Here is a 12,203-nt window from a genome sequence, read left to right as displayed (position 1 = left end):
TATTCATTTTTTTCACAACAAACTCTCATAAATAGATAGTTTTGAAAAGCGAATAGCCGAATATGGAAAAAAAAATCTGTAGCCTAAGATTTGTACGTGAGTAATTTTGGAATATCTTTGGATGAAATGATGAAAATGAATCTCGTCGTTAAACGTTCGAATATACATGTTTGGTCCATTAATATTTAATGCATGAACGGTGCTTCTCTTTCTTATGGTAATAACCTTATAAAATTTGATGTTTTGCGAAAATTAAGTTTTGTTCATACGTAAATTTTTCAATTTTTCAAAATTATGATATGTATGACTATGAATGAAACTCTTGAAGATTTATGTCACACATGAGTTCTGTAAGTGATATAAGCAAACAAAAATGCTAATTCTACTAAAAATGGCATCGCCGAATACGATTCAGTTGTCAAAATATTAATAAGTAAGGTACCCCGGAACATATGGGAATCCGGGGTAAGTGGGACCTTCTGTTATACCGCATTTAGGAAGTTTTTCAAGGGGGTATTCTTTTAGAAATTTGAAGATACGATTGTCTGAGAGGTAAGATTCGAAGGATTTTTAAGACACCTACACTAGACCTGTTCATACTTGAAAAAATGTCTGTAAATCTTCCGATCAAGCAGTATTCTGAATTCTAATGCTAAGTACGACGTCTGGTCAAATTTTCAGATTATTTGATAATGATTACGGTATGCTTCAAGCTAAAAATGTGTTTTGGGCTTATTTCAAGGTTTGAAAAATCATAACTAGCATGTGGGAAATCAAAACCACTTGCAATTACCACTATTTGAAAGCTAATTTTATTCTGTTAAAGTTTGTCGATGACGCTAATAAGATTAAATTGAGTTTTAACATTGCTTGATCCAGATTTGTTCGCCACAGTACCCAGAAATCACAGTTTTCTCAATATATAAGAAAACAATATATAAAGAAAACACACAATGACATTATTTCTTAAAGCCCTAGTCAACGGGAATCAAACATAATAAATCTATGAATTGATTGACCATCAACTGTTTACATGTTGCTTGAGGCAATAAATTACAAAAAATGCCCAAAGATCGAACACAGCATCGCAACCTGACGAAAGTTAAATCGTGCGTGACATATGTACCGACGAATGAATGAATTGAACAAGTTAGCATTGCTTTTTTTTTCAATTGATGATTGTTTTGATCACATTTCACTGACCATTTAAAACGATTTGAAAACAATCATCATCATCGATTGAAAAAAGACAGTGCTAACGTGTTCATTTTTATGTTTGTTTTTTGAAGCTCACGGTGGTGATTTTGGCTCACTCACAGCGGATTTACAAATGTGCTTCATAATTACCTATTTTTTACTATTTATTTTCGTAAGATAAATGGTGACTTTGAACGGGATCGACTTTAAGATATGCATAGTAGGGTGCCAATGGAATGTATGGGAAAAATTTTGCCATCGAATTTCAAAAAATGGTAGTGCTCAAAAGTTTTGTCTCCTCGAAAAAAGTCCCCATGCAAAATTTAAGCCCAATCGGACTTCATTAAGTGGACCCCCAAAGCGGTCAAAGTTTGGCTTTTTTGACCCATGAAAATCTCCAAAGTGAATTCAGTGAAGCACAACTCTAACTGCCCTAATCAAAATACAGATAAAAAAGGAATGAAATAATTTTTGACGTATTCAAATAATGACAATAGCTTGATGGGCGACGATGAAGGGCAACAAAAGTGTTTATATTTTCAAAAGAGATTCTCAGCCTTGGGCTCCTTCATTCCCGAAACAAAAGTACGTTGCCTTCTGCTTGCTATAGTACACGCGATTCGCTTGTGACAACGTAGGCAATTCCAGTTTTAACAATCAGTTCTTCAGTTTAAAATTTTTTATTGGACTTTTCTACGAAATTTCCTTTGAAATTTTCTACGGAATTTTCATCAAAATTGGAAATTTATCCTGAATTTGCTTCGGAATATCCTGGGGAATTTTCTTCGGTATCTTTAGAAGTGCCCTTTTCAATTTTCTGTGGTATTTCCTTCGAAATTTCCTATGAAGTGTCCTTCGGAATTGCATTTGAACTTTTCATTGGAATTTTCTTCGAAATTTACTTCGGAGTTTCTTTTTGAGTTTCCCTTGAAATTTGCTTTGGAATTTTCTTTGGAGTTTCCTTCCGAATTTCTTCTAGAGTTTGTTTCGGAATTTCCTGTGTAATTATCTTTGGAGCTTCCTTCAGAATTGTATTCGAAATATTATTTGGAATTTCTTTCGAAGCATTGGAATTTACTTTGGAATTTCCTTCGAAATTTTCTTTGGAGCTTTCTTCGGAATTCAATTTGGGATTTCTTTTGGACCTTTGAAATTTAGTGCGGAATATTCTTAGAAATTTTCTTTACAATTTTCTTTGGAATTTCTACAGAGTTTTCTTGAGTATATCCTTACAAATTTGCTTTGGATATTCCATAGAAAATTCCTTAGAAATTTTCTACGAAATTTCCTTTTAACTTCCTTTTTTCATTACAATTTGCTTCGGGATTTACTTTGGAATTTTCTTTGGAATTTCCTTTAGAAATTCCCTTTTGAATATGCTTTGGATATTTTTCAGAATTGTCGGAATGTCCTTTGGAATGTGCTTCAGAATTTCTTTTAGAATTTTATTCAGTTTTTCTTTATTTTTTTTTTTTTTTTTTTTTTGTTTTTGGATTTCCCTTATATTTTGAAAGTTTCCATCGAAGTTTCCTTTGGAATTTCTTTTGGAGCTGTGATTTTTTCTTCGAAATTTCCTTAGAAATTCCTTTTTGAATTTCATTCGGAATTTGCTTTGAATTTTTTGTATGAAATTTCCTATGGAGTTTTCGGAATTTCCTTTGGAATTTTCCACGGAATTTTCTTCGCAATTTCCTTTGGATTTTTTTCGGAATTTGCTTTGGAATTTTCGTCAGAATTTCCTCTGAAATTTGCTTCGGAAATTCAGTTGGATTTTTTTAGTTTCCTTCGGAATTAACTTTGGAATTTCCGTCGAAATTTCCTTAGGAGTATCCTTTAAAATTGCTTTGCAGTTTTCTTTGAGGATTATCAAATTTTCTTCAGAATTTCCTTTGGAATTCCTTTATTACTTCCTTCAACATTCTCTTTGAAATTTCTTTCGGATTTTCGTTTGAAGTTTACTTCCAAATTTGTTATAGAGTTTCCTCGGAAATTCCTTTGGAATAACCTTTGGAATTTCCTATGGAGATTTCGGAATATTATTTAGAAGTTTTGATTGAAATTTTTTACGGAATTTTCCTTTGGACTGTTTTACGTGATTTCCATTGGAATTTCCGTTGAATTTTCTCGGAATTTACTTTGGAATTTCCTTAGAATTGTTTTTTCGGAATTTTCTTAGGAGTATCCTTTAAAATTCCTTTGTATTCTTCGGAACTTCATATCTCATTTACTTCAGAATTTCCTTTGGAATTTTTTCATGAATTTCTTTCAGTAAGTTGCTTCAGGAAGTTACTTTGGATTTCTTTGGAATTACTTTCGGAATTTCCTTCTTCAGTTTTTCAAAATTTTCTTCGGCGTTTCCTTTGGAATTTCTTCTGGAATTGCCTTCGGAATTTCCTTTGGAATTCGCTTCGGAAGTTCCTTTGAAATTTCTTATGGAATTTCCTTTGCAATTTCTTTCAGAGCTGGCTTCGGAATTTCATTTGGAATTTTCTGCGCAATTTTCGTCCGAGTTTTTTTTGGAATTGGCTTCGGAACATCTTCAAAAATCCATTCGGATTTATTTTTATGGAATTTCCTTTTGAATTTGCTTTGGAATTTCTTTCGGGATTTGCTTTGGAATTTCGTTTGGAATTTCTTTTGGAGCTACCTTCGGGATTTGATTTGGAATTTTCTACGTTATTTTCGACGAAATTTACTTTGCAATTTGCTTCGGAATTTCTTCTGGAGTTTCCTTCGGAATTCCTTTTGGAGCTTCATGCTAAATTTGATTCGGAATTTCATCTGGAATTTCTTTTGAAACTTTGAAATTATTTCGGAATTTTCTTCGGAAGTACCTCTATAATTTTCGTTTCCTCTGGAATTTCCTTCGGTATTTCCTTCGGAATTTTCTCTGGAATTTCCTTCGGAATATCTTCTGAAATTTCCTTCGGAATTTCCTCTAGAATTTCATTCGGAATTTCCTTTGGAATTTCCTTCCGTATTTCCCCTAGAATTTTCTTCGAAATTATCTCTTGAATTTCCTTTGGAATTTCCTCTGGAATTTCTTCCGGGATTTTCTCAGGAATTTCCTGCCGAATTTTCTCTGGAATTTCCTTCAGCATTTTCTTTAGAATTTCCTTCGGAATTTCCTCTGGAATTTCCTTCGGAATTTCCTCTAGAATTTTCTGCGAAATTTCCTCTGGAATTTCCTTCGGAATTTTCTCTGGAATTGCTTTCGGAATTTCCACTGGAATTTCTTTCAGAATTTCCATTGGAATTTCCTTCGTAATTCCCTCTGGAATTTCCTTTGGAATTCCCTTCGGTATTTCCTTCGGTATTTCCTTCGGTATTTCCTTCAGAATTTTCTCTGGAATTTCCTTCGGAATTTGCAAAACTAAATTGGAAAGGTCACTGAGGCTCAATGCTTGATCTCTGAGATGAGTGCATCTGAAATCACGAAGTAGCAAGCGGATTTTGTATGAGACGAGGACTCCGAACTGGTTCAGCTTAGTGAAGTGATGCATTCCGAATGAAAATCACGCAAAACTTTTCAAAAGGACCTTTCTAACAATGAGAGGCTTTCTAGAAAACTCTTTTGTTGTTAACTAAGTTACCTCTACATTTTTCGTCGAACATTACGCAAATATTATGTAGTAGTCCACACCATAATCTTTCGGACTGTAGATATTAAGGTTGAAATTTTTATAATGACACCATAATTAAGGAAAGTGGACGAGACTTTTACGAGAAATCATGGTTTCAAACTATAAGAAAAATGATGCACCCTAATGGAAAATAAGAGAAACTCCCTAATGAAATATGTTAACAGTGTCCTACGATGATGTCGCATATCAAATGAAACAAAAATGAAGAATGAAGCCTACGATTATAAAAGAGGTGTTAAAATACTATTGTGCTAAAAAAAAGGATCAAATTCAAAATTTCTTGATTTTTTTTATTTTTCGGCAAACACCAATGGAAAATAAGTGAGCCACCCTAATAAAATATCACGAATCTAATGAAAGAAATGCCCTACGATGATGAAAGAGGTGATAAAATACTATTGTTTTTAATATCCCATTCAAATTATGATTTTTCGACAGAAAGGCCCACCCTAATGGAAAATAAGTGAACCACCCTAATAAAATACCACATATTAAATGTAGAAAATGGCTTACGATAATAAGAGAGATGTTCCAATACTATTGTCTTCAATATTCAATTAAAATTCTATTTTTTATTTTTTTTATTTTTTAACAAGAAGGACCACCCTAATGGAAAGTAAATGAACCACCCTAATGAAATATCACATATAATATCCTTTCAGTGGCCAACAATGATATAGGATATGTTGCAATACTATTGCCTTGAATTTCTCAGCAATTGAATTCAAATCGTTCATTTCAAATTCAATTCACTCCCCCAACTCAAAAATTTACTAAGTCCCAAGAGGTCGATTTTCTCAAAAAAAAAAAAATTCCAACTAACACCAGATCTCGACGTTTCATGTATTTCTAAGACATCTGGCATCAAAAAAAAAATCGATTTCAGAAACTTCATGGAGATTTTTCATGGGTCAAAAAAGCCAAACTTTGACCGCTTTGGGGGTCCACTTAATGAAGTCCGATTGAGCTCAAATTTTGCATGGGGACTTTTTTCGAGGAGACAAAACTTTTGAGCACTACCATTTTTTGAAATTCGAAAAATCGATTTTCATTGGCACCCTAATGCATAGTCATCATGTCTGGAAATTAAAAATATGAAATTTTCATACAGGTATGTCTTTTAGAGAAAACACTCCCCGTATATAGAGATTTTCACGAACATCGAGTTACAAACTTCGACCAAACTATGTTAGAACTTGCTCCAATCATAAAATCGTGTTCGACAAAAGTTCGTAGAAATAGGTAAACTACTGTATAGAGGTATTTTCGATAAGTTTTGGTGATCTTTTCGGTAGTTATGATTTTTTAAAGCTTGAAAATAGGTCTAAACCACATAATGGATTTGAAGCACACCTAAATTTACTCCAAATTGACTGAAATTTTGACCAGAAGTTCATTTCGACATGTAAAATCAAAGTATTGGTTGACTGGGGAGTTTCGAGACAATTTTGAAAATATGAATAGGTCTAACCTACTCGTTAATGCTTCCAGTAGCCATATTGCCCTTTGAAGGAAGCACCACACTGAACAACGGACTAGCATGCAACGCCCAGTGGCACAAGTCGAATAACTTCCCTAATGAAGTTTTTTCGGACTGAAACGGGACTCGATGTGGCTAAATGCTTGCACTTGATGGATTATCGCGAAAAACGAATGAAAATAACCTATCATGTCAAATTATATTTTTTTTTGCATTAAACTTAATATAATTCGAAAATGGCTACTTCTAGAGAAACGAACCATATAATCATTATGATTCAGAATAATTTCAAGATTCTTATTGTATCGTCAATGGGCTTCGGGGCAGTGCGGTTAGCGGAGTCAGTCCATTAGGCGTATCGTGAGTGCCAGTGATTGTTCAGTCTGTCCAGCCTTTGGCTGAAGACGGTGTAAAATTGTCTTTTGAATAGGGAGTCGATGCCGATTATGGACCCTTTGCGTATTATGGACCCCCTACAGAAAAACATAAAATTAACACTCAAAGCAACCTTATTCTTTTTCTGTATTTTTTTTCTTTAATTTTACATTACATCAATTTCAGCATACCGCTTATATTTAGTTTAGAGCTAAAAATATATATACGACCTTAATTATTTAAATTTAAAGTCTTTTGAATTTGAACAATCTCAAATATACGCTTTTCATTACCCACTTGCACCACGGTACCTTAATCCTATCTTTTTTTCTTTTTTTAAAAAATAATGATAATCCTAATGTTTAGCTCTCAATCTCCATTTGTTGATTGGGTTTATTAAATTGCAATCTAGTTAAAACATCATATAACATGTTACAACATCATTCTGAATAGAATTAAGTAAACAGAAAACCGCACTACAAAGGATCCTGAGTATATAAGATTGTGTATATCTTACCTTGCGAATCACTATGGCGTGCAGGAAAACTAGCCGATATGTCCAGTCTCAACTTGAAAATCTCGTTCACTTCGCGCCTCACTCAAGGTTATTTTCGTTCCTCAATGGAAGGAAAAGGCGAAAACCCGCACGCGATTCACAGACACAAGCAGCAACAGCAGCAGCATGGACAGCGTGCGAGATGAAAACTAAAATTGTAAAACTAGAACACCACGACGCGTACTAGCGTTCAATTATAACAGCGTCAGCCCACCATATCTACAGCAAAAACAGCGCGTTCTAGCTCCCACCAAATGTAACTGACAGTTTGATCTTCTTATTTTATAAATAAATCAGCACTTTTATTGCACATTTTTCACGTTACTTCCCTTTACGCCACTCAAAACAGATTCACGAAAACGAAGCTTGGGCCGAAAACACCCGCGAAAGAACGTTGAACCCGTGCGTGCGTGCGTGAATCGCGACAATATGTAATTAGCCCAGATCCAAGTCAAGATCGTGAATTTTGCACACAAACGACACTAACTCCACTGCCAAGGCAATCAACCAAAGAAAAAAAACCGTTGATCAGTGTCACTTCGAATCCGCACCAGACAGGTGAAAGTAAATTGCACTCCTTTTCCTTTACTGCTGCACCGTACAAAACTACCGTGTAGGTAATCGTCTGCGCCTTACTCTGAATTAAGTAAGCAACCACATGCAAATCACTTGATCATTGCACCTTCGCGCCCTACCAAAAACCAAAGAATAAAGAATCACTCAAGACTTCACTTGCTGCACTCACGGCGTGTCCCAAGAAGCACTTTCCACTGAAAAACGCGTCCGATCCCGGCGAAGTCACACGTCCTACTGAATCAACACTACGCACCGGACCCCTGTCGATACCGACCGACCGACTAAAACTCACTCTTCATGTTGCTTTGCAACACAACACGCAAAGAGCGCCGCGACGAGGACGTATTACTGTACCTTCGCTGGTGACACAGTTCGAGCATTTTCATACAGTGATGTGACCTGGTTGGGGCTGTAATTCATCAGCTGAGAAAATTATTCATATTACTTAAGCATATATTTTTTTATGTTGAACTAAGATAAAATCCTTTGAGTTCAAAAAGTAGATTAATTTTAGACAGTTTTCCGTCATTAATCACCCGCATAATGTGACACCATACCGTCGCGCGGGGTGATATTGGGCCACTATCTTTTTAATTTTTCTCCAAATCACTTGATTTAGGGTGTCTCGAATGTCCTAATTACTTTACTTTTGATGGCGCCACGTCCCTACCTTGAGAATGAAGGGCAAGTTCTTCAACTACAGCCTGATCCGCATATATGCACCAACGAAAGATAAGCCAGATGACATGAAGGATGAGTTCTATGAGAGCCTAGATAAGGCCTACGGAGAATGTCCAAAACAAAATGTCAACATAGTCATCGGCGACGCAAATGCGCAGATCAGGAAGAAGACTTCTTCCGACCAGTCATTGGAACGGAAAGCCTCCATTCCGTTACCAACGATAACACACCTGGCGACACCCGAGCGGCGATGCCTGCTCCCAAATAGACCACGTGCTGGTTGATGACGACATTTCTTAGATGTCATGGATGTCAGGCCCTCAATCGACTCGGATTCTTATCTCGTTGTGGTTGCTGCACAGTACCGCCAGCAACTAGACGAGCAGTTGGGAAGAATTAACGTTTCTGGAGATGTCAACAGTGTGTTGGCTCCTCTCCACGAAGCTGTGTCAACAACGGCGCGTGAAGTGATTAGCACTGGTCAACGACGAAAGCGAAACGACTGGTTCGATGAAGAGTGCCAGAGAGTGACAGACATGAAGATTGTCGCCAGAAGCCGTATGTTTGTGACCGATACCCAACATAACAGATACCCAACATAACCGATACCCAAAAGTGTGGTAGCTGAAGCTCAGGATAGCATGAACAGGAAATATATGCGAAGATTTTATGCAACGGTCAATAGTGCCCGTCATGTGCAATGATCGAGAAGCCAGATGTTTACCTTGCGAATGATCGTAGATAAATTCCGATAAATTATCGTAGATAAATATAGCTTGCTGACTCACCATCTGTTTATTGATTTCAAGGTGGCATACGGTTGAGTGAAAAGAAATGAGCTGTGGCAGGTAATGTCTGAATATTTTCGCTTTCTGGCGAAACTCATTAGATTGATACGTGCTTTGTGGGCTTCGTAGCCGTGCGATTAGTGTCACCAGGCATTTAGTCGCATCTTGCTAAGGAGTTCGATTTCCGCTGCAGGCCGGAAAACTTTTCGTGAGGAATGTTCTCCGACTATACCACTACGCGTTGTGTGCTATTCCGTTGTCTAGTGTGGTGCTTTTTTTAGAGGGCAAAATGCCCATTGGATGCATTAACGTGTAGGTTCTAACTTAAGTGTTCGGACAAGGTGTCAACTACGTTTGTGAAGTTAGACGGATTGAAGCAGGGAGACGTACTTTTGAAGTTACAGTTCAACATTGCATTCGGGAGTGCTATTAGGAGATTTGGCGTGCAGAGAAACGGCACTATCATCACGCGATCGCATATGCTCCTTGGCTTTGCGGACAATATCGACTTTATTGTAATCGATCGCAGGTCAGTGAAAGAGGCCTCTGAAGAGGGAGACAGCGAGGATAGGCCTGATAATTAATTCTTGGAAAACTAAGTACACGGTTGCTGGTAGAGATAGAGGTAGGCTAGGTGGTGTAGATGCTGAGGTGGTGTTTGATGGGAATGTGTTTGAAGTTGTTGAAGAATTTGTTTAACTTGCAACACTTGTGACATATGATAACGACGTTTCCCGCGATTTGAAAAGATGTGTTGCGGCTGAGAATTGGGCCTTTTAATATTCAGCAGAGAACCAGGTTGAAGTCGGCTACTTTGTGGAAGACCACGTATACGCTGGCTGTACACATTGGAAGAAGATCTGGCGACCCTAAACGTTCGGGAACACTGGAGACATATGGAACAAGATCGTCAAAGATTGAGCTCTACAATATGCCCGGCAGTGGCATGACGCTACGCTGTAGCTATCAAGGTATCAAGGTAGGTACGTCCTTCAAGACATGACTTACATCAGCAAACTCGGTTCATGGCAGCTTGACTCCAGTTTCTCGATCGCCCCACACCTTCAAGATCCTGCTCCACTTGATCAAACCACCTAGCTCGTTGCGTCCCTGTTGTCTTGTTGTGCAAACAGATAAACAGATGAACTGGGTGGATTTAATGAAGATCGTGCCCACTTCCTGACAGCCTATCTTCTACCTATCACTTCTTTTTCTTCTCTTAAGGCGGGCCCCTTCTCCGTTCCGCTACCTCACCTTCGTTCTTCCCTCGTCGCAGCTGGTTCGTTCCTCTTTTCGGATGGACTGCGACCGCGACTCCTCTCACTACTTGCTTCCTTCAGTCTTTCCTTCAATTTCCTCGGATGTGGCTTGAAAATGATACCAAGGGTCCTGTGGGCATTTGCGGACCAAATATGGGTTTTAGTGATGGAGACAATTGGGGTTCTAGTCGAGGGTCTGTTGCCTGGTCGATTCCGGTTAATCCACGGCTAGTCTTCTCTCCTACTTCTACGACTTCAAGGTTTTATGACAATTTTTCCTTTTCCTATCGACGTCTATCTCGCCTAACAATTGGCTCGATACTGGTCCAGAGCAATGGTGGATGCCCTTCTTAGAACCTCGACCAAGAGTTTCCCGCAATATCTGGATTCGCCCCAACATGACTCCTTTTACGCCACTCCGCAATGGCCGCCCATTCAGCACGAACTTTTATACCTAGTGATGAGTAGCATGCTGTCCAGTGGACGATGGGTGGTGATGCTAACTAATACTCTAACACCTTCTTGGTTTTTTTTTTATACAAGAAACACACTACATCGCGAAAATCTCAAAATCTCGGACAGACACACCACTGGTTACAGAATGGTGATTGCTTGATAGTTCTTACATTCTAACTTGTCACCCTTTTTGTATATCGGGTATATGACTCACTCCTTCGGTAGCTGTTCTGTATCCCAGATCCTGGCTATCTATCGGTGCAGACCTGTGCGGGCGCATTTTAAGAGGTTCCGCTCCAATATAATCCTTCCCAGTTGTTTTGTTGACCTTGAGTTATTTGTGGGAGTTGAGTTCTTATTGTGGTAGTTGGCAGGTCTCTCTCATGCGCCTTACTGATGAACCATTCCTCCTGCTGCCTTGGTCTTCCACCCCTGTGCCATTCAGGTGATCATCGTAGTGCTGCTTCCACCTTTCAATCGCCTCACGTTCGTCCGTCAAGATACCTCTTATAGAATTTATTAGCGCGTTTGCTCAAAACGACACGCGGCGTACCCCGGAAGAAAGGAACAACCGCGGTTTTGCTCACTTTTTACTTCATTCTTATGGGAGATAACATTGCGGCGTTTTATCAAACGCGGTTGTTCCTTTCCTAAACCGCGTGGAATTTTGGGCAAACGCGCGTTTTTGGAAACTTTACAACAGCGGCGCGGTGTATCATATCTAGCGAACCAGTCAATACAAGTTTGAAGATCAGGTGACCACTCAAGTTCGTTTGAATCCCGCCGGGTATTACGACAGTATGATATACTTTCGTGCCTGCTGTTCAACATTGTCCTTGAAGGTGTCATGCGGAGAGCCGGGTATGATTTTCATGAGATATCCTACGCTACGAATCCAGTCTGAATAGAGAGCGTGGAGCGCAGCGAGCAAGGTGGATTGATCCGGTGCACCAGGACATTGAGAGCGTGGGTCGTAATCGAAAATAGAGAGAGGCGGTCATGAACAGAGTGAATATTAAGATTTAGAGGAGGCGCAAGCGACTAGATGATGAGTTTTCAAGTTTGGACGGTCTTAGCAATAATACATATTAAACAAAAAATACGCTGCCATTATACGCATAATTGTCCCATGTTACTTGTCATTTTTGAGTTTTTGTAGCCAAATAGTATATTTGAACATATATTATTTGA

The 12,203-nt window shown here is 38.2% G+C and overlaps 1 protein-coding gene across 3 annotated transcripts in view; it reads right to left on the bottom strand.

Moving 5' to 3' along the window:
* LOC5570582 (guanylate cyclase 32E) overlaps nt 1–8,081 on the bottom strand; it is a 169,667-nt gene extending 161,586 nt beyond the window's left edge. For all 3 annotated transcript variants that reach the window (XM_021849030.1, XM_021849032.1, XM_021849033.1), the window contains exon 1: nt 7,214–8,081. The gene's annotated coding sequence lies outside the window, so the exon portion shown is untranslated. The remainder of the gene's footprint in view (nt 1–7,213) is intronic.
* Between the last annotated feature and the right edge of the window lie 4,122 nt (nt 8,082–12,203).

The sequence above is a fragment of the Aedes aegypti genome, chromosome 3, assembly GCF_002204515.2.
Source record: "Aedes aegypti strain LVP_AGWG chromosome 3, AaegL5.0 Primary Assembly, whole genome shotgun sequence".
Lineage (NCBI taxonomy): Eukaryota > Metazoa > Arthropoda > Insecta > Diptera > Culicidae > Aedes > Aedes aegypti.
Note: the sequence above shows the minus strand (reverse complement) of the source record. Positions and strands in the feature narration are given on the sequence as shown.